The sequence below is a fragment of the Eptatretus burgeri genome, chromosome 4 (assembly GCF_056783735.1).
Source record: "Eptatretus burgeri isolate ZD-2024b chromosome 4, Ebu_testis_v1, whole genome shotgun sequence".
Classification (NCBI taxonomy): domain Eukaryota; kingdom Metazoa; phylum Chordata; class Myxini; order Myxiniformes; family Myxinidae; genus Eptatretus; species Eptatretus burgeri.
Window position 1 is genome coordinate 102697784 of NC_140964.1, and position 25000 is coordinate 102722783.

The 25000-nt window shown below is 44.6% G+C and overlaps 1 long non-coding RNA gene across 1 annotated transcript in view; it reads right to left on the minus strand.

Moving 5' to 3' along the window:
- LOC147028785 (uncharacterized) overlaps nucleotides 1–25000 on the minus strand; it is a 213919-nt gene that overhangs the window by 139788 nt on the left and 49131 nt on the right. Inside the window, exon 2 of the long non-coding RNA XR_015057717.1 lies at nucleotides 2986–3075. This is a non-coding gene — a long non-coding RNA (uncharacterized LOC147028785). The remainder of the gene's footprint in view (nucleotides 1–2985; nucleotides 3076–25000) is intronic.

Below are 25000 nucleotides of genomic sequence, written 5' to 3' on the forward strand. Positions count from 1 at the left end.
ATAGGCTACGCCACATGATCGTCGGCGATACGCAGCCGCGCTATGCATAAGTTAGACTATCGTTGGGCATAGGTTGTGAACGCCGACAACACGCTCAGCATTCATTGATATAAGTTATCTATATGTTATCGAAACGTTCTGTGTACGTTACTAATACGTTATGCATACGTCCAACTCGTTACGAATACGTCCATAACTGGAAAAAAAAACATCAATAGTTCAGCGTACGCCAGCGTTTTACATACATTTTGATACCTTGCCATACACTGGCTAAAACGTCAAGGTGTGACAGGGCCTTAAGGTTGAGGGGTAAGTGAAGAACACAGGGGGTGGATAATATGGATACAGACGCAAAGTTTGGGTGGTGTGTGTTGAGGTGAGGGTGATTTAATGGGTGTAGAGAAGATCATGGTTGTAATGACAGTTTTTAGCTTTTTCTCAAAACAGCTTAGAAGTCCATTGTAAATTGCAGAGATGACATGGAACCCAAAGTTCAGTTGACCTTCTAGAATCGAGATTATCATGTTCCTTCCTGATGTCCTTCGAACATTGCATGATGTTGACCTGTGAGGAAGAAGCCAAGCTGTTTACCCTTCCCTGTGAATGATGTCATAGATTTTTCCTGATACCATTCCATATCTCAAACTGTGAACACATATAGTTCACAAGTCAAAGGAATTCCACGATTGCAAATATAAACCTTTCATTCAAACTACATACAAATTGACAAACATTTGAGTCACACACGGGGAAATATTCACTTCAGTCTCTTTGTCATTGCCTCATTACCTTGTTTAAATCTGCATCATTGTTTTTATGAAAGCAGAGAGAACATCTGTCTCGATGAACGTGAGAAACTTCCATAGTGCAACAGGGAGCACACCTTATAGTGCCTGTGATGAAGCACATTCCAAATATTCAGAGGCCCAGTATTTTGAGCAGGAATGTTATTGTCAGCATCTTGCCCCATTGCAGTTGTGTAATTGTTGGAGTGTCCACTGTGAGTCTGGGAGGTCACGGTAGTTCAAAAACTGGCAGAGTCATACCAAAGAACTAAAAATGGGATGTGCTGCTTCTTTGCTTGATGGTCAGCATTTAAAAGGTTAAGAGCATGGGCAACCTACCAGAGGTTGGCATCCATGCGGAGGAGGAAATTCTTCCAAAGACAATGCTCTGCCGAGTGTGGTGAGAAAAGTGGCGCCATTGTTGCAACGCTGCTGGTACCCCAGTGTATCCAGGTAGTGACCTCACTTCCCCAAGCTCAGTGGCCATGTTTGCCTCATCTAACTATCTTGTGTTGTCATTTATCTATGTGTGTGTGTGTGTGTGTGTGTGTGTGTGTGTGTGTGTGTGTGTGTGTGTGTGTGTGTGTGTGTGTGTGTGTGTGTGTGTGTGTGTGTGTGTGTGTGTGTGTGTGGCAACTCCACTACTCGCCTTAGATTATTGTAAAAACAAAAAAAGGTAGCCATGCAGTTGTAACAGCACTCACAGGATGAGGCCCAATTCCAAGAACGATATATTTGGTAGATGTCCTATGTCCAAATTTGGGACAAGTTGTTCAAACACGTTTTCTATGATCTCGGGCCTTGTGCTGTTGATCCATCGCTTGCACTTGAATGCACTTTAAAAATCACAACACTTGGCTCACATCCATATTGCAGGTTAAATGTTGATTATTTATAAAGCTCTGTTTATTTTATAACAATTTACAAGATGATAGAGGAAGACAGCACTTTTTACATTCTTAGAATGTAGTGTAATTTAGCTCAAATTGTTGTGTTTTGCAAATTGTTGTGAAACTGCTCAAAACAGTTTCAACATTGTCTTCGAAGGATTTTAAAATATCTAAGCCTGGTGTTGACTTTACGATTAAGTTGGCTGGTTTAAGATTTTGAGGTCGTGTGTTTGAGCCCCTTTTTTGCTGCGTGAAATAACACCAGGTGGGTTGACTCAGCCTGTAATCCTTTTGAGGTCAGGAAAAATGAGTAAGCTTGCTGGTAATCGGGGGAACTGCATCAGCGGCACAGCTGCACTCCCAGCAATGATGCAACCATCAGCCCTAGGCTACATAGGTTTGGTTTTACTCCAGTCATGGTATCTTGGTAAAAACGAACCACGTGATCACGAACCTTCTCGGGTCACGGTTTCTCGGCGGCAGATTCGTTCTGCAGCATATGGTGAGCATCTCGCTGGTGGCATCGTTACCAAACAGGGGATTATCCACTCGAACTCTGACTTCTTTCATCTTTTTTTTGGCACACTGCATCGAGTGGAGTGGTCAATCGTCAATGAATTGAAATTTTAATATAAAGATCCTAATTCCCTCTGTCTATGGCAGGTGGGGTTTGGGATTTGGGGGAGGGAGGTGTAAGGGGTGAAGCAAAATTATGTTTTTCCGCCACGTGCCAGACAACCTCAGTATGCCACTGGGTTCTAGTCTCTGTTTACCTCGCAGCTGTCATAAATGAGATACGAAAGAAACATGCAAGTGGGAATGCCAACCAGCAAAGGGAGAGGGCAAACACACTACAGCAAAGGACACATTAATTTATTTATTCATATGTAGCCTGTGGCTGTTAGGCTGCATCATTTTCTGGGGTGATGCAGTGCTGATGAAAAAAATCACAGTCCCTGTTTCCAGTAAGTTGGTACTTGTTTGCCAACCTCAGAAAGATGACAGGCTGAGTCAACCCACCTGGTGTTAATTCAACGTCACAACAATGGCTTGAATTCAAGACACTTTGATCTTAAGCCAACCACCTGAAAACCGTTAATCAAACACCAGGCTTGCAGGATGGATGGAAAACACAAGTCTTCAAATAGAAGCAGCAAGAGAAATAGAAGAGAGCAAGAGAGAAAAAGATTGCATCAAGCAGTTCACGACTGTAAACTCCAAATTCCATTGAAGCATATACGGACTTGATCAGACATCTAATATAGAAAGCTCATTCTAACCACTGACTGACTGATATTATTGTTGGGTACCTTTCATGTAACGTAGAAAGCTGAAATTGGCGTGCCGATGGATATCGTAGCCGATACACCAGGAAACATCACAGAACCATCGGAAAGCATCTGTAAATGAAAATATAAATAAATGAAAAAAAAAATGAAAACAACAAATGCAGGTGAGCAACTCAAGTCAATATGGGAAAGAAGGGTTCGTTATTGCTTTCAATGTGTAATGATACGCTGCTCTTATGTCAGAAAGACCATCCATTTACTTAAATTTTTTGATTTTGATGAACCATACTCTTTGCAGAGCATTGGTGCTGCCAAAGGAGTTTCTTGATAAGAGTTATCCATCCATTGGGACCATACTCTGTCCAGATCATTGGTGCTGCCAAAGCAGTATCCTGGGCTATTGGGCACAATCCTGGAAGGGTCGCCACTCTGACAAGATACTAAAACGGCTCAATCATCCCAGCAAGCTGGTACTCATTTTGCCAACCTCAGAAGGATGACAGGCTGAGTCAACCCCACCTGGTGTTAATTCAACGGTATTCAGGATTTGAACTCTGGACCCTCGGATCCCAAGCCTGCCACCTTAACTGTTAAGCCAACATCAGGAATAAGAGTTATACTGGGTGTTTTTGCCATTGCCTTCCCAGCGTTGTTTGCCTGTGTTCTATCATTTCAAATGCTAAGCGTCAAGTAAATCAGCAGCTAAATAGTTTTAAGTCTTTGGTATGACTCTTTGGTATGATTGGTATGACTATGACTCTGACTTTTGAACCACACACTCGGCCAGGGTTTGAATCACTGACCTCCTCCCAAACTCAGAGCGGATGCCCAAACCAGTACACCACTGAGTCTGGATTAACACCGAGTCTGGATGTACTGAACTACATGACTGCAATTTTATGAATCTTCACCATTCCTGACAATTTTTTTGTCTTTAATTTCTTCCACACAGTCTCAACTTCCAGAAGACACAAATCATGCTGCCTTGTGCAGTTGTTAAAGAGCCTGGAGAAATGATATGGTAAGACTGCAGGCAGTCTTGTTTCAAAATGCCTTCTTACATCTCACTCTCCCTTGCTTCAAGCGCCATGGGTTGATCTTTCTCTCTTCCAGCCTCAAGCAAGAGCAGACAAGCCTGAGTGGTCTGTTGCGGGAGTTTGTTGCAAACCATCGTGGTCTGCATTGTACTACATTAATTAGTGATCTATACATAATAACATTGACATTTGAAGTTGAATCTATCTGTTATAACAATGGTGTCCCATTGGAACAATTTTACGCAGGATATGTGATGGAATCTGTGAATACGAAGCCTGTCATAAACAAGCCTACCTATCTAGTTGCCAAATTGCAAACACCTATGTGTAATCTGTTGTTACTTCTTATGCACCCTATGGCTGCTGGTTGCATCAATTTCTCTGGAAGTGCGGCTGTGCCGCTGATGATCCCTGTTACCAGTAAGTTGATTCTTACTTTTTCCGACCTCGGGAGGATGACAGGCTGAGTCATTGTATTATTTCAACCTGATGACCTGGTATTGTTTCAACAGCACGGCAGTGGCTCAAACTCAAAACTCTCAAAACCCTAAGATCTCAAGCCAGCCACGTTAACTGTTAAGCCAACACCAGATTGGTGTAACCTGTGAAATATATGCTCATGGAAGAGTAAAGAGATGGAGAGAGGCGGGCAATGCAGTGAGAATGGGGACACATTTGGACTACTTGGACACAGCAATCAAGGGAATTATTGAACAGAAAAAGAGGAGAGAGAAGAGGTGAGGAAGCACAGAAACCTGGAAGCAAGATGGTTGGGTGAGGGAGAGTTAATGGGGGTAATAAAGATTGTGGGAAAGGTGGGGTAAGTCATGAGATGGTGCAGCATTGTCTGCTTGAAGCCCTGGAGGAAAGAGTGCGATAGTACAGCCCCTGCAACAGTGGCTCCATACAGAGATGTTGGAGAGGGGAGTGAGGGGGGGGGGGTAATTGACCCTCCTGCCTTTTGCCAGGAGGGGTGGCGTTGGGGGGAGGGGTTTAAGTGACAGAAAGTGCCTTTTCACAAGAACGCCCAAAGAGGTCTGATGACGTTGCTGAATTAACAGAGAGTGTAAGAGGTTTCTTAAGTACATCATATCTTTTAATTCCCAACGATTTTGTCATCACAAGTATTTTGGAGCCGTTAGGAGGCAGGCCTCAAAATTTCCTCAAAATAATTCACCGATTCCAATTAGTCCTGGATTTAGTCAATTTTCACTGTGATAATACACCGTCGTATCCTGGCAGCGAATAATTAACGCTACCTGACAAGCCTACAACTACCATGGAGTTATATCAGATAGCGATAGTGCTTTGCAGGCCACTACCACCAATTGATATGACTGATAATTCTCGGTATCATGATTAATTAAAATAATCATCTTACCGCATATGGGAAAAAACACTTTTTGGAACCTTTTGGTGTTCAACAGTGACTGGAGTACTTCCATTTTGATCGCGAGCGTCACAATCTATGTTTAATTTGTATGGCGTGTTTTAGTTAGATTTGAGGCCTCAATTTTTTTCTTCAATTTGTAACTTGCTGTTTATCTCCAGATATCTTCCACATAAATCAATAATCGGATAGATATGATCTGGTTTTGTTCTTTCCATGCTGAAAGAGACACAGAGATCGTACAAATTCCTTTTGACGACATAATATGACGACGACGACTTGTGACGGTCGATGTAAGGATGAAGGTTGATTCCGACATACGTAAACATACTTAAAGAACAACCTTATCTGTGCAGACCAGTACAATGCAGACATGTTCAGGATATTGAGCCGAAGTCGGAGCTCGTTTCATTTATGTATGTTGGAAGCAACCTTCATCCTGACCACCGATCCAATATTTACTTATGTGCATGATGTCAGCATCACGTCGCATTCAGGGTTAGAAGAGTTCTTTTTGGTGTAATTTATCCTGCCTGACCACAACAACACCTTCTAAATGGTGATAACTAAGGCAGACACAAATGCGTTTGTGTGGGAGACATTCTTCTTGCTCACCAATTGTGCAGCATTTGCTGTTATGGGACTCGATGTTTGCCTTGTTACCTCACCGAGTTAGGGGATTTGCTATCCAGTACATATATCGACCTTTAACTGCTGTGGTAACATAACTTCGTACCCCATTACAGCGGTCATGGTAATTTTACGAGCATGTGTCACATTCCATACAAACACAATGCCCAAACAGCCAATTGATTAACTTGTCAAAGCCTTTCGGAAGTAGTTATGCAATTTTAACACTAACTTATGTGTGCATCATGAGTACATTATGCATCGCCTCCATCCAAGATATCTCCAGCATCAATGATATTGCTATAAAAAGGCCTGTGGAGCAGTGTACATCAGCAGCAAGGCACGAGGGGAGGGGTTACCCAAACATGAATTCATTTCTGCTTACTTGGTGTCATCAGCACATTGCCACCTCTCACCATACTTACCCCTTCGGCCAAGCAGTGTGTCTCAGATTTTATTTATTAATCACCTCCCTATTTGGCGGTTGTGGTGACACAAATGAGTGCTCATCATGGTCTATTGCCCTGCAAACTTTTACAAACAATTGTTGCCTGCCACGCAAACCAATGCCTGTGTCAACACAAGCGGCTAAAAGCTTAAATTGCAAAAGCAGTCAGGAAATAGTTATTCTAATTTAACGGCTACCTATCTGTGCCTCTTCATCAATGGATGGAAAAACATGCCATGCACTGCCTATGCCCAAGAACGAATATCTGCAGCATCAGTTTTATCTACTATAAAAGAAAGAAGTGGCACACTGAGCAATAAAATAATTCAAATTTAAATTCTTTATTTAAAGCCTGACGTTTCAAGAACAAACTGGTTCTCTTCCTCAGAGGCGTTGAGAGTGGTTTGGTGGTAACACCATCAAGTTCCGTTGGGGACGGTTCACATCATGGATCGGTCCAAGTCATCGCCAATCACAAGGCTTCCTTTAAATTGAATGACTGCTGTTTGTGTTGACGTTGTAATCGATTGCTTCGTGCTTTGTTTGTGGGATGCAAGTCGATGTCTCAATTGATGGAGTTTTCACAAGAGTTACCAGGCCTCAATTTGGCAACACAGACCTGAAAGCAGTACATCAACAATGACCAAGAGATAGCCAGCAACAGCCACCTCAGCTGTGGTCATCTCATGTCACGCAGTCAACTTTACCTAAAGTCAACGTACTTTGTATTTGATGGTGCCATATACCATCAACATGAAAGAACCCCGATGGGCTCACCCATCTCAGGGTTCATCGTCCAACTAGTGATGAAACGCTTTGAAGATCTTGCACGACACGGTGAGCCTTTTCCAAGGTTGTGGCTGCGCAACGTTGATGACACATTCGTGATCACAAAGAAGGCAGATGTTGACCGTTTCCTTGGAAAGATGAATTCAACATGGCCAGCAATACAGTTCATGTGTGAGGTAGAACAAGCTGGATCTCTGCCATTCCTGGATGGACATCTCTTCAGGGACAGAGACGTCAAGTTACACTCACGGGTGTACCGTAAACCCACCCACACGGACCAGATTTTGGACTATCGAAGTGGCCATCCCAACTGTCACTGGAGAAGTTGTGTTCGCAACTTAGTTGACCGTGCAAAAACACACTGCATTGACCGTGAACAACGCCGGATGGAGATACTGCACATCACTTGACTACTGCGAGAAAACCACTATCCTTATTCATTCATCAAATCCTGTCATCGGAGACCCAACGACAACAGCGACAGTCTGACCACACCAACACACATGGTAGCAGTTTCATACATACAATGTGCTTCTGAAACCACAATCCGCATACTATGTGAGTACAATGTCAACATCACACACAAACCACAATCATCCTGAGGAGCACAGCTGTCAAAGCCAAAGGACCATGTGAATAAACTTGACAGAAATGACATCATCGATGGCATCCCATCTCACACACTCACAGAGACACACACACACACACACACACACACACACGGAGAGGGATACTTTGTGACGTGGTAGGTCTATGTTTCACCTCCTGAAACCCACCCACATATGGAGCTCGCGGACAGAGGCAACTTGCATACACACACGCACGCACAGACACAAGCACACAGTCATACAGAGGTGGATACTTTGAGACCTGGGATGGCTCCATTTCACTTTCCGAAACCCAATATGGAGATAACAATGAACAACACATGCTCGCATTAACACACACAACACACACAAAACACACACACACACACACACACACACACACACACACACACACACACACACACACACACACACACACACACACACACACACACACACACACACACACACACACACACACACACACACACACACGTGCCAAACGCCATTGTGGTAATCCAACTTATGTACATTGTTACGTCCGGGGGTGGGGTGGGGGGAGATGCTTTTTTTGTTTGTTTGTTTTTGGTGTACCTTGTCGAAGCTCGTATGAGAGCAAACACACAACGCACAGCAAGGGGGGCATGAGACAAGAGGGGCGGGAGTGGGATGGATAAAACAGTGGGGAACAGAGACATTAGGAGATCTGTGGAGGGGGGGGTGGGGAACACAGGGTACTCAAGATGGACATTACAGGGACTTTCAGGAAGGAAAGCAGGGAATTTGAAGGAGGTGGGCTTGGGTGGATAATCGGGGGTAGAAACGATCGAGGATTTGGATGGGGGTTTCAGTGGGAATTATTATTCTAATTTATAGAATATAAGAGGTGGTGGTGAACAGCTGTTTTGAAGGCCTGGAGGGAAGAATGGGATTGAATAGAGTGAGGGAGTTCATTCCAAAGGTGGGAAAAAAGAGGAATGAAAGAGTGAAGGTGAGCAGTGATTCGTGATTTTGGTAGTTTCACCAGAAGGGGGTTGTTGTCGCACCTTGAGCGCAATGCGGAAATGTGGTGGGGACAAATCGCAGAGAGAGCAGGGGGGGCGAGGCTGGAGAGGAGACGGTAGAAGACAGAAAGACCACCGACCAGCCTGCGGTGAGAGAGTGAAAGGCCCAAAGACTGAGCCTCATTGCGGGAGATGCCAATGATCCGAAATGCCTTGGTTTCCACAGCGTGAAGCCAAGAAAGGTGGGAGGCAGGAGCACCAGCCCAGAGGGGAGAGCAGTACTCCATCAGGCTGCGGACGAAAGCTTTGTAAGTGGTCAGGAGCTCAGGTGGGCCGAGGAAGGACTTTGCATGACGGATGATTCTCAGTCGGCGACTGGCTTTGGAGGCGAGGTTTGAAATGTGGCTTTCCCAGGAAAGGTCATGGCAGAGAGTGAGACTCAGAAGCTTGAAATAAAGGACTTCTTCCAGAGAATTGTGGAGAAAGTGGATGGAGGGGGGGTTCTAAACGGTCCTTTCGGAGAGACATAGTGAGGGTGCGAGATTTGTCCGGATTGAAAGACATGTTCCACGTGTTGGACCAGTTTGTGATTTTACGCAGATCTGCAGTGAGTGAAGAAGCTGCTGCTTGCCGGTCTGAGGGATGACATGGAATGCCAGAGGGTGGAGTCATCAGCAAAGAGATATAGAGGATTTTCCAGAGAGTCGGAGAGATCATTGATGAAAACCAGAAAAAGAACAGGGCCCAGAACGCTACCTTGAGGAACTCCAGCTTGGACAGGAAGAGGGGATGAAAGAACTCCATTTTGGGCCACACGTTGACTGCGACAGGAGAGGAAGTCTGCGAGCCATGAGTGGAGATGACCTTGGATACCATAGGAAGAAAGTTTGGTGAGCAGTGCAGGGTGCCAGACCGTGTCAAAAGCAAGTGATATGTCAAGGGATATGGCTCTGATTTCATGTCCGACATTGAGGACCTCCATCCATTGTTGAGAGAGGAGAAGCAGTATATCCAGGGCAGAGTGACCTGGTCTGAAACCAAACTGATGATCGGAAATTAAGCCATTGGACAAGAGGAAGGATTTGATGTCTGAAGCGATGATGGATTCCATCACCTTGCTGATGATTGGCAGAAGGCTGATTGGTCTGTCATTGCAGGGATCTGTTTTTGCACATTTTTTATGCAAGGCAGTAATGTTTGCTGATTTCCAAGCAGATGGCAGATGACCTTGAGCAAATGAGAGGGTGAATAGAACAGAGAGAGGGTGAGCAATAGCAGAAAAGTAGGTTTTTAGGACACGTGGGCTGATGCCGTCTGGATCCGTTGCAGAATCTGAGTCCAGGTTTGACTGCAAGCTCTCCAACTTGTCAGGAGAAAAGGACACAGTTGGGTGCGACTGGGTAAGGTGGGTAGAGAAAGCGATGGGTTTTTGACACAAGATTTAGCTGCAAACACTGAATTTAGGCATTCAGCCTTTTCACGTGCGGTATCAACAGTGCGGCTATTTGAGGTAAGGGAGGGGATGGAGGGGGAACATACACCAGGAACAGATTTGATTAGATGCCACCAGGATTTTGAGGAGGGAGAGAGGTTTGAAAGGTCAGACTTGAGCTTGGAAAGATATTGTTTTCTGGTTCTCCTGAGGGAAGATACACACTTGTTCCGAGCTTTATGGAACGAACTGAGATTACCCTCAGTTGGGTTTGCTTTCCATGAGGCAAAGGCAAGTTGTTTCAGGACAACTGCCTCGCCACAAGCTTCAGTGGACCAAGGGCGGGAGGAAGGGTAGGACAACTGAAGATGAAGAGGGATAAATCTGTGCATGAGGGAGAGCAAGTTTCTTTGAAAGAATTCCCAGGATGAGTTGATGTTGGAGAAAGTAGCGATAGGAGACCAGTCTATAAGTGTGATGGCTGCTTGGAGACCCTGCCAGTCAGCTTGATTGAAATGCCAGACTCGACGGCGGTGAGGTAGTTCTCTGCTAATAACCAGAGAGATGTCCACTTTGACAAAGACGTGGTCAGAAGAACTGATTGGAGCGGAGGAAGAGCAGCAGATATTGTCAGGGAAATTTGTCAAAATCAGATCCAGAAGAGATGGAGTACCATTGTTTGAGATCCGGGTCGGGAAGTTGACCAATTGAGTCAATCCCAATGAATCACAGAAAGCTTTTGCTGAAGTGCCATGACAGGTGAAAGAGGTACCCACACCAAGCTAACTGGCATGATGACAATTTAAGTTGCCACATATGAGGAAGATAGAAGTTGATCCATGTTTTCAGATAGTGAGGTGTAGATGGAGTCATCACTGTTTGGTGGACGGTACAGTACACATATAAACATGAGGTGGAAGTGGAGGGGAAGCCGTAGCCAGAGGTATTCCTGGGGATGTGGGGGAGTGAGGGCAGTGCATGGAGAGTGAGGAATAGAGTCTTTGATGAAGAGAGCAACTCCTCCACCAGGACGAGGCTCAGTTCTGTCATACCGGAGGAGGGAGTAACCAGGGAGAGGTACTTGGGAGTCAGACACGTCTTGGGGGAGGAAAGTTTCTGTTCGGCAGATTATGTCTGGTTTGTCAGTGACAACCTGTATGGAAAGATCTGAAAGGTTTGAGCGAAGGCCCCGGATATTTGAGGTCCACACTGTTAATGAAGAGGGAGGGGAGGAGGCTTTGGGTGCAGGGGGTGGGAGGGGAGGGGGAGGGAAGGAAAAGGGATGAGGAAGGGGAGGTAAGGAGGGTTGTTGAAAGAGTGTGGGGGATTGCAGAATAACTAGGGGAAGGGGCAGTATGAGGAGGAGAAAAGGCTCTGTGGTGCTGGGGGAGAGGGGGACAAGAGAGGGGCAGAAGGCAGTTGAGTATTTGAGGTGCTGGAGTGAAGAGATGGAGGTGAGAGGGCAGTGGAAGGAGGCAGCTTTGTGGATGAGAGGGGGGCAACTTTGAGAAGGGTGAGTGATGGGGGTGAATAGTGGGAGAAGGTTGAGTGGGGAGAGTTGAGGGAGAAAGGTGAGGGGGGAGTTTTTGAGATAGGTGAGAGGGAGACTTGGAGGGAGAAGAGTGTGATGGTTGCTTTGAGAGTGAGGGGTGAGAGGGGTGAGTTGGCACTGAAGTTGGAAAAAAAGAATGGTTGATGGAAAGCAAACATTCATAACAAACTGGGTTTTTTTTTTTTAAGTTTTAGGTCAGAGATGCGATTAAACACGTTTCTTGATGGATGCAATCAAGGCGAATTAGGAGAATGGAGAGAAGAAACGCTGTAACAGTTGGAATTTTTCGGCAAGGTATGAAAGGTCGAATTGAGAGCAGTCTGTTTAAATAGTGGAAGAGTAGTGCATTATGAAACGGTAAAGAGTACCACACGTGTGAAAGAGGAAGATGAAGCATTAGAAGAGATCGTTTTTATTATTTTTATTATTGTTTGAGAGAGTTTTCATCAGATTAGGTCATGGAAGTGTTGTAGAAAAAAATCGTGAGGTGAATTGTGAAATTGGATCAATAAACGCAGGGGGTGGAAACAGATAACGTGGTTATGGGAGAAGCACTTGGCTATGGGAGGTGTATAGTCAAAAGTGAAATTATTTATTTTAAATAAGGATTGCGTAACATTTGGAAAAGGGAAGGTTGAAGTAAAATCGTGGAAGTGTGTGGTGAATTTGGAATGGTAAATGCAGTGTGAAGCTGCTGGGTCGATGAAAAGTAGCAGGAAGAGTTCAGAGAGACACGTGGTTACAGGATGTGTCGAGGATACTGGTTACAGGACATGTCGAGGATCCTGGTTACAGGATATGTCGAGGATCCTGGTTACAGGATGTGTCGAGATTGAAAGGATACAAGGAAGAATAATATTTTTCATGTATTTTTGAAGAACAGGTAAGATTCGGGAATGGAAGGTTGTAGATCGGAAGAAATCGTAAAGGTAATGGCGAGGAAGGGTCAGCTCAGTAGAATAAAGATGGTGTGCCGACAGGAGGAAGAAGAAGAGGGGGCGGAGGAAGAAGAAGAAGAAGAAGAAGGATCGAAACTTGTGAGTGTGCAAGGAGAAAGGTTTTTTTTTTTTGGTTTTAAGACAAGAAAGAGTGTTTAGTTAGGAAGGATGGGTGATGTTGGGAAAGTGGGGAAGATAGAAATTGAAGGTAATGGGGAAAAATACAAATAAACATGATTGTCCACTGAGGGGAGGGATGGGTAGGCCTCAAGCACCCGGTAAGACAAGGTCAACAAAAACACAAAATAGCACGATTTTTGAAACAAAACCGAACTAGGAACATATATATATATATATATATATATATATATATATATATATATATATATATATATATATATATATATATAAATATATATAATGTACATGTGTCCCTCCTCCCACCCCACTCCTCCCTCGAGAATCCCACCCCTTCCCCTACCCTCCTCCCACATCCCCTCCGTCCAGACTCCCACACCACCCTTTCCCTGTCTCCCCCTACCCCACGGTCACCACAGCCTGATCCTGTTGCACGGTCACCACAGCCTGATCCCGCTGCACCATCACCACTGCCTGATCCCGCTGCACCATCACCACTGCCTGATCCTGCTGCACAGTCATCACAGCCTGATCCCGCTGCACGGTCACCACAGCCTGATCCCGCTCCACCATCACCACAGCCTGATCCCGCTCCACCATCACCGCTGCCTGCTCCCGCTGCACCGTCACCACTGCCTGATCCCATTGCACGGTCACCACAGCCTGATCCTGCTGCACGGTCACCACAGCCTGATCCCGCTGCACGGTCACCACTGCCTGATCCCGCTGCATGGTCACCACTGCCTGATCCCGCTGCACAATCACCACTGCCTGATCCCACTGCACGGTCACCACAGCCTGATCCCGCTGCACTGCCACCACAGTCTGATCCCGCTGTGCCGTCACCACAGCCTGATCCTGCTGCACCGCCACCACAGCCTAATCCCGCTGCACCGTCACCACAGCCTGATCCCGCTGCACCGTCGCCACAACTTGATCCCGCTGCACCGTCGCCACAGCCTGATCCCGCTGCACAATCACCACTGCCTGATCCCACTGCACAATCACCACTGCCTGATCGCGCTGCACCATCACCACTGCCTGATCGCACTGCACCGTCACCACAGCCTGATCCCGCTGCACCGGCACCACTGCCTGATCCCGCTGCACCGTTACCACAGCCTGATCCCGCTGCACCATCACCACTGCCTGATTTCGCTGCACCATCACCACAGCCTGATCCCGCTGCACCATCACCACTGCCTGATTGCGCTGCACCATCACGCACCCGTAATAATTATCCTTAAGTTGGATATTTCCTCACACCTCCTACAACAGTGAGACCCCCCTGCTTCCCCTATTGTTGATATGGTCCACATTGAGCATGTATCACATTTTATGAACTCCTTTTCCTTTCTCCTTCAGTCTCTATTTATACCCTTTTCCACCGCCATACTCCCAAGGCCCAAACTGACTAAAACACGAAACTTAACACGAGGCCTCCCTGCTTCTTTCAATAAAATAACACAAATACCCACTAAAACTGTTCTGAACACAACTACAGCTTTATAAATACAGTCCCACAGCCCCAACACAAATTACAATCACAAAGTACGCAAAACAACACACAAAAAACACTTTTTTTGCTCCTGTTGAGCTTACACAGCTTCTTGATAACTCCAGGAAGTCAATTTTCTGATGCCGATTGTCTTGTCTGATGAACGAGTGAGGAAAGGGGAGCCAGGAAGTGGGGGAGAGTGAGGAAGGGGTAAGAGTGAGGCCTCATCCTCTACCCTCTATCCCTCTAACCCATGCTCCTAGTGACCGATTGCTCTCATTTTGGTGGTCAGTAAATTAATGGAGAAGATGGTCAATGAACGCCTGGTCTTTATTTTGGGGAAAAAAAACCTGCTGTGAAAGTACTGTTATGTTCATGGTGTAGTTGGAGGAATTTCATAGCAAAGATAAGATCGTATAGAGTAGCTTGGTCTGTGGATGTGTAGGAGACATCTTGATGTAATTTAAGTCGGGAAACTGTGAGCTTAAGTGCATGTGTCACCACATGGGGGGGGGGGGTGGTGTTGTGTTAATTCAGGAGGGTTTAAGGATAATTTTCCCCAGTGTGTAATTTCCCCCTGTGACCTTTTCCTATGTTATTGTATTTCAAGACTGGCCATAAAAAGGATCACGTCTTTAAAACAACAACCGACCTGCACGTCCAAGCAGGCAGAAAGTCCTGCCTCCAGGGGGACAGTGAGAAAACCACGCTCCTGGAGTGGATGATTAATGGGCGTGATGTTAGTAAGAGGAGAAGAGCGTGTCTGGAAAAACGGGGGAAGCCGCCCGCTGCATGAGGAGAGAAAAAGGTCACACTGTTTGATGGCAAGCTGACCTAGTATGGGATAGTATCGGTGGTCGGAACATGACCAGAGAGAAGAGACAGAAGCGAGTGACATGGATCGGCGGAGATAGGAGGATTGAGACAGGATTGGTGTTCTGATCGGAGAATGAAGAGGAACTTTCATGACAGCTTGTGGGCTCTCCTGACGAAGGGACCATCCGCACGAATTACCTCCCATACGCTTCCCACAATGAGAGGGGCTTGGCACCATTTTGGGCATGGTTTCCCACCATTCAGGATGATGCGGCTCGACACCAAAGCTCATAAAAGATCACTTCTGGACCCGAAGTGAAGTGCCAGGATAAGGGGGGGATTTTTCTTTGTTTTATTCTGTCCCCTTGTCTGTATTTGAGTCTGTGTGGAGACGCCTCAAAATTAGATTTAGGTTACCTCACGTCTTGATTTATTTCCATTATACCTATTTGATTTTTTATTTATTAAATAATTATTCATTTAATTTGCTGCTGTCCGTGTTTCTGTTGTGGGTTCGAGATAAACCCCCTTCTGCTGTGCATCTATCTGCTCCATCCATGTAGCTGTTCTTTCCCTCGCGTGTACGCCATAATCTTCAAGAATCTCGGCTCTAAGCCTCCACAGGAAACCACTCGGCTATCCGTCCAGGTAGGGGCATAACCCCCTGAACACGACAGTACCAAAGTGGGTTCAGGAAGGGTCGTTCCACCACTGACTACATTGCTTCTCTCATCAATGACATCAGGAAGGTGTTAAACAATCACGAGTCTCTATTAGGAGTTTTCCTCGACATTCACAAGGCTTACGGCTCAGTCAGGAAGGAAGATCTCCTTTTCAAGACATACAGACTGGGCATCAATGTTCTGGTGGATTTTATGCAGGATGTTCTGGTGGATCCATGACTTCTTATCCAACAGATCCTTTCAAGTAAGAGTAGGCCAAGCCCTGTCTTCTGTGTTCTCCATGGTTAATGGTATTCCCCAGGGCAGCTGTCTCAGTCCCATCCTTTTTAACATCATGATCGATGATGCTGCCTCCCCTTCAGAGTTCCATAGCAGGATAACTCCATTTGCGGACCACATTGCTTGGGTGGACCTGGAGCAGAAACCCTCATTTTAATCCCAAATAACTCCAGGTGTATGTCTGCATGATCTAGCAATGGGCCCAAAAATGGGGTTTCATGATTTCTCGACCCAAGTCCAAATTCATAATTTTCATAGTTGCAAAAATATGGTCAAGGACATATTGATAACAATCAATGGTACTTCCATTAAGGCTTCCCCGAAATTGTCCTTTCTAGGAATTACCTTTGACAGGGGCCTAACCTGGAACCCTCATATTAAAAAAAAACTTGCTGCCAAATGTGCAAAAGGCCTCAACCTCCTACGATGTCTAGCTGGCACATCTTGAGGAGCTCATCAGGAAAGGAAACTTCTCCTGTACAAAACTCTCGTCCGCTCCCATTTTGATGATGGCAGTCAGGCCTTTTGGGAGATGTGCAGAACCAACCGCCAGAAGCTGGAAACCATTCAAGCCAGAGCACTACGGTTGAGTCTGAGTGCCTTCAAAAGCATTCTGGTTTGTACCCTCCTTATGGAGGCTTCGAAGATACCCTTGTCTCTCCTTTGGGAAGTGTCTCCTTTGGGCTGAGTGTGTTTCTGCTGGAGACAACCATCGAGGAAAAGTGTTGTTCTCAGAATGTTGGGAGTACCAAGCTTTTGGCAGATACTCCATCTCACCTCCTTTCGAACTTGTGTGCGTGAGGGTAGCTAAGGAGATGGGTTTAGATTCTTTAATGATTGTCATTGAACAAAGTGGCAATTTGTACCCCCTGGACCCTAGAAACCCCTCATATTCACTTGGATCTTTGGGGGAAAACGTGAAGGGACAATGTGGTTGTGACTCGTAACCAGGCTGTGGAATATAACAGCACAGTTTGGAGTCAATCCTTACATGTCTACACAGATGGCTCTAAAGACCCTGCAATTGGGAGAACATCGGCTACGTTTTGCATTCCTGACATCAAGGTGATAAAGTCCGCTAGGCTTTCTTATCACCTTTCTGTATTCTCGACAGAACTATTTGCCATCGTTTTGGCCCTCAAATGGATAATCGACCTCAACCCCCTCAGTGCAGTTATATTTTCTGATTCACTTTCTGGTCTGAAACCATTGGAGTCCCTGCAGTCTGGTGGTAGGCAAGACCTGATTCTTGAGGTGCTTAACCTTATGAACATGGCCAATTGGGGGGGCATGGTCATTGACCTGTGCTGGATCCCTGCCCATGTGGCATTGGAGGCAATGAGGCCTGCGACCAGGCAGCCAAATGGACACTAAGGTCAGATTTTGAAACCCCAATCCCTCTGGGCCCATCAGAACTCTCTAATTTAATTAGGAAAAACATCAACAAAAAAAGACAATTTCTCTGGGACTCCTCCACCAAGGGGAAATGGTGCTACAAGGTCCACCATTTGGTTGGATCCTCTGTCTCGTTTCTTCGACTCTCCCGAAGAGACCAGGCAACCCTTTATAGGCTCATACTTGGACATTGCACTATTAATTCCAATTTACAGGAGAGAATGTCACCCAACAGGGTTCTGCGAGTGGTGGAGAGTTCCCGAAGATTTGGAGCGCATCTTCACTTCATGCTCTCAGTACCGAGAACCCAGATCACGCCTTTTCTACACTGCATGAGAAATGGGGATCATCTGGTCAGGCATGCTGGATCCACTTTGCCATCTGAGCCGAAAGCTCCCTCAACTCTGCAAATCATTTTTAAAGTTTATAAAAGAAACGGGGAAAACAATATAAATTCCCCAGTATTGTTTTGCTTCAGCCAAGGTGTTTAGGTGTGTGGCGTATATTGAGCCTCGCAGCTCTGAAAATTCCATTAAAAATCAAAAGAAGGGAGGCAATTGGCACAGGCCGGTATCGCCATCACGGATCACTGTACCGGTCGGTATGACCATTGTGGATCACCGTACAGGTATGACCACCGTACAGGTATGACAATTGTGGATCGCTGTAATGGTTCATACCGGTATCACTTCATACAAGTATGAATATTGCAGATCGCCGTACCGGTATGACTATTGAACCGGAATGATTATTGCGGATCAACATACTGGTATGAATATTGTGCTGCCATCCCTGGCTCCGTTCTCACTCATATCAATCAAAGTCGTTGTATTCAGCATTCCTCCATTCCACAAACCTCGGTCTCTCTCGTCCTCAACAGGTGGAACTTTGCAAGAGGGAGTTCACAAAAGCTCGGGCCTTCTCTCCCAGCAGCACGTGGTCAACAAGTTCCACCAAGCTGCAGGATCGTGTGTGTGTGTGTGTGTGCGTGTGTGTGTGTGTGCGTGTGTGTGTGTGTGCGTGTGTGTGCGCGTGCGTGCGTGCGTGCGTGTGTGTGCGCGTGCACGTTATCACGTGGTGTTTACAAAGTCCCGTTACCTCCCGTCATCATCTACCTTGGTACATTTTGTATACTATACATGTTAATGTTGATGTTGATGTTGATGTTAAGCTTAATTAATTAATGTTAGCCTTGCCTCCCGTGTGTTAATTATATTAATTTATCAAGTTCAGTAGAGGGGGTAATGGGACTTTGTAAACACACTGTTTTCAGTGCAGTATATGATGAAAACTTTCAAAATTAATCACTTGGCTGTTTTATTTAACAGAAACTCCACAGTTTAGTCCAACAAGGCAGAATATGATTCCAGTCTGTCCCAAAAATAATTTTCAGGTTTACAGTGTGTCCCAAAATCATTATTTTGTGGAAAATTCTATTTTTTCAGCATTTTTATATCACAAAAACATTACAGTATGGTCCAGGAAGGCTAAATATGGTTATGAGTACTGGATATACTACATCCCAATTATTGTCACATGTACAGTGTGTTCCAGAATAAAGTATCACTTTGTGGAAATAGCACCACTATAAATTGCCTTCCGAAGGTGGGCCGAGATGGGCACTCCCTACCAGAGGCCAGGAGTGCCGATGGTCGTATATGTAATATACTGTTAATTATATTTCCAATAATGGAAAGTATACATCCAACTTTTCATGAACTAATTCTAAATAATTAATCGTTTGGAATTTTAGAACGCATTCATCAGGAAAATACGGGAGTGGAAAATTAAACTCTGCATCCAAGCAGAGCATCAATAGAAACATAATCCACATCCATTCACTCCTGCTTATCCTGCACTGGTTTTTTCGAACCTATAATAGCCATTTTAATGAACATTCATCTTAACATTGTCAGAGCAAATTTTATAAATACAATAAATAGATCAAAGATGATCTCATGAAATTCATTTTGCTTTGTCTTTGAATATTTTAATTGCTTACTACAACCAGCCAAGACATTGAGTTTTATTGAGTAACAAATTTAAAAATCCCATTGTACAAAATTTGCAAGTTATTGGATTTAAATAATAAAGTTAATTTTACTGTGGAAGATAGGAAAACATAATTTGATCCAATAACAATCCTTGCATTGCAAATAATGTGCAAGACAAGATTGACTGCGATACAAACATGAACTTCAGTCTTTATGCATGTGTATTTCTCCAGGCGAAACTCACTCAACACTTTCTTCACATCACCTACCAAATCATGATAAAATAGGGATTTTGACCATCCAGGACTGCCAACCCATTCTATAAGTTGGAGGACGAAATTTGTACATTTTGGTGGTTCTTTACAAGATCGAGGCTCATAAGGTATAAACTGATAGTGGGGCAGTGAGGAAACAGTTGGATGTAAAAAGCAATGGAATAAACAAACGGGAAAGGAGAGAGAGACAGAGAGACAGAGAGACAGAGAGACAGAGAGACAGAGAGACAGAGAGACAGAGAGACAGAGAGACAGAGAGACAGAGAGACAGAGAGAGAGAGAGACAGAGAGAGAGAGAGAGAGAGAGACAGAGAGAGAGAGAGAGAGAGAGAGAGAGAGAGAGAGAGAGAGAGAGAGAACCAGAACCAGAACCACACACCTGAAAGTTTAAGGGTTGGGTTCGGAAGGGCTAATGGGGGGGGGGGGTAACAAAGAGTCTGGAAAAGCTTGCAGAGTGCCACGACATGGCGGTGCACCACCCGCTTGAAGCTCTGTTGGGAAGCTTCTGAATGGTGGTTACACGCACCAGAGAAGCATGGAATGAAAGAGTTGAGGTGCGTGGTTAGCTGAGTTTTTGGAAGTTTCACCAGGAGGGGGTTACTGAAAGAGTAAATACATACTAGAGCAGAGGGAGTCGGGAGAGGGAGTAATAAATAAATAAATAAACAGAGGCATTAAAGATCAGAGGTCACTGACCTGCATGCAATATGATAGAAGCAGACCTTGTGATTTGGCCTCATCGTGGGAGATTCCAATAATGTTGAGAGCTTTTGATTCACATATTCCAGAAGAGGTAGAGATAATGCATGGGTGTCAGCACAGAATGGAGAGTAGTACTCCATTCAACTATAAACAAAGTTCCTGTAGGCTGTGAATGCTAATTTTTTTAAGGAAAGACTGGAACGATGGAGGATACCCAATCTGTGGCCGGCTTTGGCGGATTGCTTTACAATATGCGCCCAGAATAGTCATGCCTGATGGTGAAATAGATGCACAAGAGTTTGAACCTCTTTAATTGGAATGCCATGGAATTAGATAGGTGGGTTTGTTTGATGATCCTACTGGAGCAACAGTGTGTAACTGTGAGATTTCCCAGGATTGAAGTACAGTTTCTATTTGTCAGTGCAGAGTACCTTATCACTTGAGCAAGGCAGGGTCAATTCAGCCAGGGTGTTAGAACACAAGAGGCAATGCTTTTCAACAATGCGCACACACACACACACACACACACACACACACACACACACACACACACACACACACACACACACACACACACACACACACACACACACGATATTCATTAGCCACAAGCGATCACTTTACTGGTAGAACTGATAATGTTGGTCACCCAAAAAGTTCTGTAAGCCCACAAAGATAATAGACAAAGAGAGGTCGGTGCCCTTCACAAGCATTATTCTACATAATTTCCATCCTCTTCAATCTATGGCCTCCAGCAGTCAGTCAATTTTGATCCTAGGATAAAAGAAGTTGGCAGCCGTTGCACTGGTTAAACTTGGCAATTCCATAAGTAACAAAGTCTGAGATAATATCGTGGCTTCAGCAAGTCCTTGTGACTGGAAGAAGTACATGAGTCCAATACTTTAGAAGCAAATGGGACACAGAATTGCATGTGTTTTGGGATGTTTAAGCAAATGGAAGACAATTTGACTGTTTGGTTCTGATGCCTGCACAAAAGAATATCATTATCTTCGGTCTGCTGCACCACAACAAAATGTTCGAAGTTAGCAACAGCTTTGCCTTAACATCAAGCACTTAGAAAGGTCTCAGTCAATCACAACACCCAATCAGTGTTGAGGAAATCCATGATCATGTTGACAGCCATTACAAATATCCAATAATGGAAGAGATCATAGACCTTTCCCGACTCTCAGGGGAGAGTTCAGAAGAAAGAACCGAATAAAAAGTGCAAAATAATAAATTAATTGATTGATTGAACCACCATTTTTGCAAGGCCAAATATTCGACCGTTTGCTCGAATAATTGTGAATGGTCAAATGCAGGACAAAGTTTGCATCAATGATATTTGTATCTAAAAGAGAGACCACTTTAAAATGACTTTGATCACAGAAGACTGCCAAATATGTGGCTTGGAATGAGAAGAAGAAACAAAAAAAGATCAGAAAATTTTCTTATATGGCCTTCTCTGTGCCTAAATCAAGCCCTTCTCAATCTCCAGTCCCATCTTAAACTCCAGCTTAAGTTATATATTCAGCAAGACTGAAATCTACTCTTAATGTCAGCATCCATCAGCTTCAGCTCTCATAAATCTTCATCATAATCATCATCATTTGTAAATGAAGTTTTTCATTCTCTGTGCACTTTATATTACGACACCAATGGTTCGACCTCCAAGCTCCTTTAACTACAGACTTTTCAGTTTATTTCCAATCATCAGCAAGGTCATTGAATCCATTATCGCATTTGGTAGAAAATTCTTCCTTTTCTCCAACAACCTCATCTCAGATCATCAGTTTGGTTTCAGACCAGGTTACTCCACCTTGCACATGATGCTTCTACTCACCCAACAATAGATGGAGGACTTCTGCCAATATGAGGTCAGGGCCATCACTCTGGACATATTTCATACTTTCGATAGTCTGGCTTTCTGCCTTACTCTCCAAACTCTCTGCTTGTGGCATCCAAGGTCACCTCCACACATGGCTTACTGACTTCCTCTCTTCCAGTATCCAACATGTGCCACTCAACGGAATCCTTTCATCTCCTCTCCCTGTCAAAGGTGGAGTGCCCCAAGGCAGTGCTCTGGGCCCAATCCTATTCCTGATCTTCATCAATCATCTCTCTGACTCTCAGGATAATCCCCTTTATCGATTTGCTGATGACTCCACCCTCTGCTCTGACACCCCTCATGAAGCAGACAGGAAGGCTGAGCCTCTTCCCTCTGTTCGGACCTTCAAAAAATCACAAGCTGGTCAAACACTTGGAATATGTCTTTCAATCCTGACAAATATCACACTCCCACTCTCTCTGAAAGGACTGTCTAGCAAACACACTGAACGATTTTCACAACAATCCTCTTGAGGACGTTGTCATTCAAAACTCCTGGATCTCATTATCAATCATAATCTTTGTTGGGCAAACCAAATTTCAAAGTGGGCCTCCAAAGCTAGTTGCCGACTGGGCATCCTCCATCGTACAAAGTCCTTCCTTGGCACACCTGATATCTTATCCACCGACAAGCCCTTCACCCACAGCTTCATGGAGTACTGTTCTCTCCTCTGGGCTGGCTCCCCTGCCTTATACCTTGCTCAGCTGGACATAATGGAAACCAAGGCCTTCAATATTTATGGAATCTCCCATGAAGAAGCTGAGTCTTCAGGTCTATCATTATGTGATCACAGAGAGGTCAGTGGTCTGTCGTTCCTCCACCCCCTCTTCTGGTCATGCACCCTCTGCTCTTTCCATGATTTGTCCCCCCTTGGTTTCTGCACAGCACACGCGACCCACCATCAACCCCCTTCTGGTTAAACAACCTAAATGTAGGATCATTGCTCATGCCCACTCATTTGCCCCTCTTTTCTTCTGCCTGTGGAACCAACTTCTACATTCTCTTCAATCTCATTCCTCCCTCCAGGTTTTCAAGACAGCTGTTCATTACCAAAGCAGATCATCCCCAATCCAAAACCATGATATTTTCTACCCTCGTTAACCCCCACCCAATCCCTCCCCCTTCCAAATTTCCAGTTTTCCCTCTTGAGGGCTGAGTTTTTTTCTGTATCCATCTTGTCCACCCTATACATGATGCATGACATCTTTCCCCTCATTCCACCCTGCATCCATTGTTTGTCCAAGTCTGCCTTTGTTGTGGCCTTCAACTCTGCTGTTGGTGCTTCCCCCCTCTCTCAACTGTTCCTTTTGTCCTTCTGTGCCCTGATCCGTTCAGTGTACTAATACTCGCTCTTCCATGAACCTCGACTAGGTATACAAAAATTGCAGTTGCATTGTGTTTAGTACTGGATGTAGAGCACGATGAAATGCTATCATATTTCATACTGTAGCTTTCGGTTTCTATTTGAGCTGCTCAGATGTAAACTGGGCTATTCAACATGACATAAGATGTGAGAAAAATAATTTTGAAGTTCAAGTTCTTCTTGCTTCTGCCACCGAAGGTGGACGGAGTTTATGTTTTCACCTCTGTTTCTCTATCTCTCTGTCTGTGTGCAGGATATCTCAAAAAGTTATGGATGGGTTAGGATGAAACTTGGTCAACAGCTTGGCTGTGCGACAAGAACGAATGAATTCCAGTTTGGTGAAGATCCAGATCCGGCCTATCAGAGGGATACAAAACATAAACTGTTCAACCTCGCGGAGGTATGCACTCTACTGAGTGCTGTTCTAATTTAGAATGTCATTCAACTCTCACTGAACAAACAAAGATCAGTATCATCCTCAAATATGTATTTTCAAAACTGACCTTGAAATATTACTTCAATGCACTTCAATCAATTTGGACCTACAGGTGGGATAGCCCAGTTTACCTCTCATTAACTCTTGTAAACGAACCATTATTGCAATGCCTGTGATGCTGTGCTGTTTCTTCCTGTATAATGAGTTATTGTGAGAGCATCTATACTGTATTTGAATGGTTATGCAGTTTATTTGAAATGGTCACAGTGCTACAGTTTTGTAGCACATCATGAATAATTAACCCTTTGAACCTTCGCGGTCGTTTTACCAGCCACTCTTCATACCTCCATGTACCCAAGTGGCCGGTTTACTGGTCACTATTCAAACCTCCATATACCCGAGTGGCCAGACTTTTCCAGGGAGTCCAGGGTGGGGAAGCCCAAATTCTAAGAAGCTCATGCTTCAAAGGGGTAATAAACTAAGATACCCTTTCTCTGGCAAACTGGGGAAAACAAAACTCTCACAAATTTCAATTTTCTGCAGTAAAAATGCTATCCCAGAATATATCTGAATTATTAAGAGTCCATTATACAAAACAATATATGGAGTGATGAAACTGCATTATGTGACAGCCTTAGTTTTCAAATTTATTGAGGACATAATTTTGCTCCGACAAAAAATCTAATCACATTTTTTAAAAGTAAAAATTGGCAAGGCCAACTTGTGTACATGTCGTGGTGAAGCATGAATCAGAAATGCATG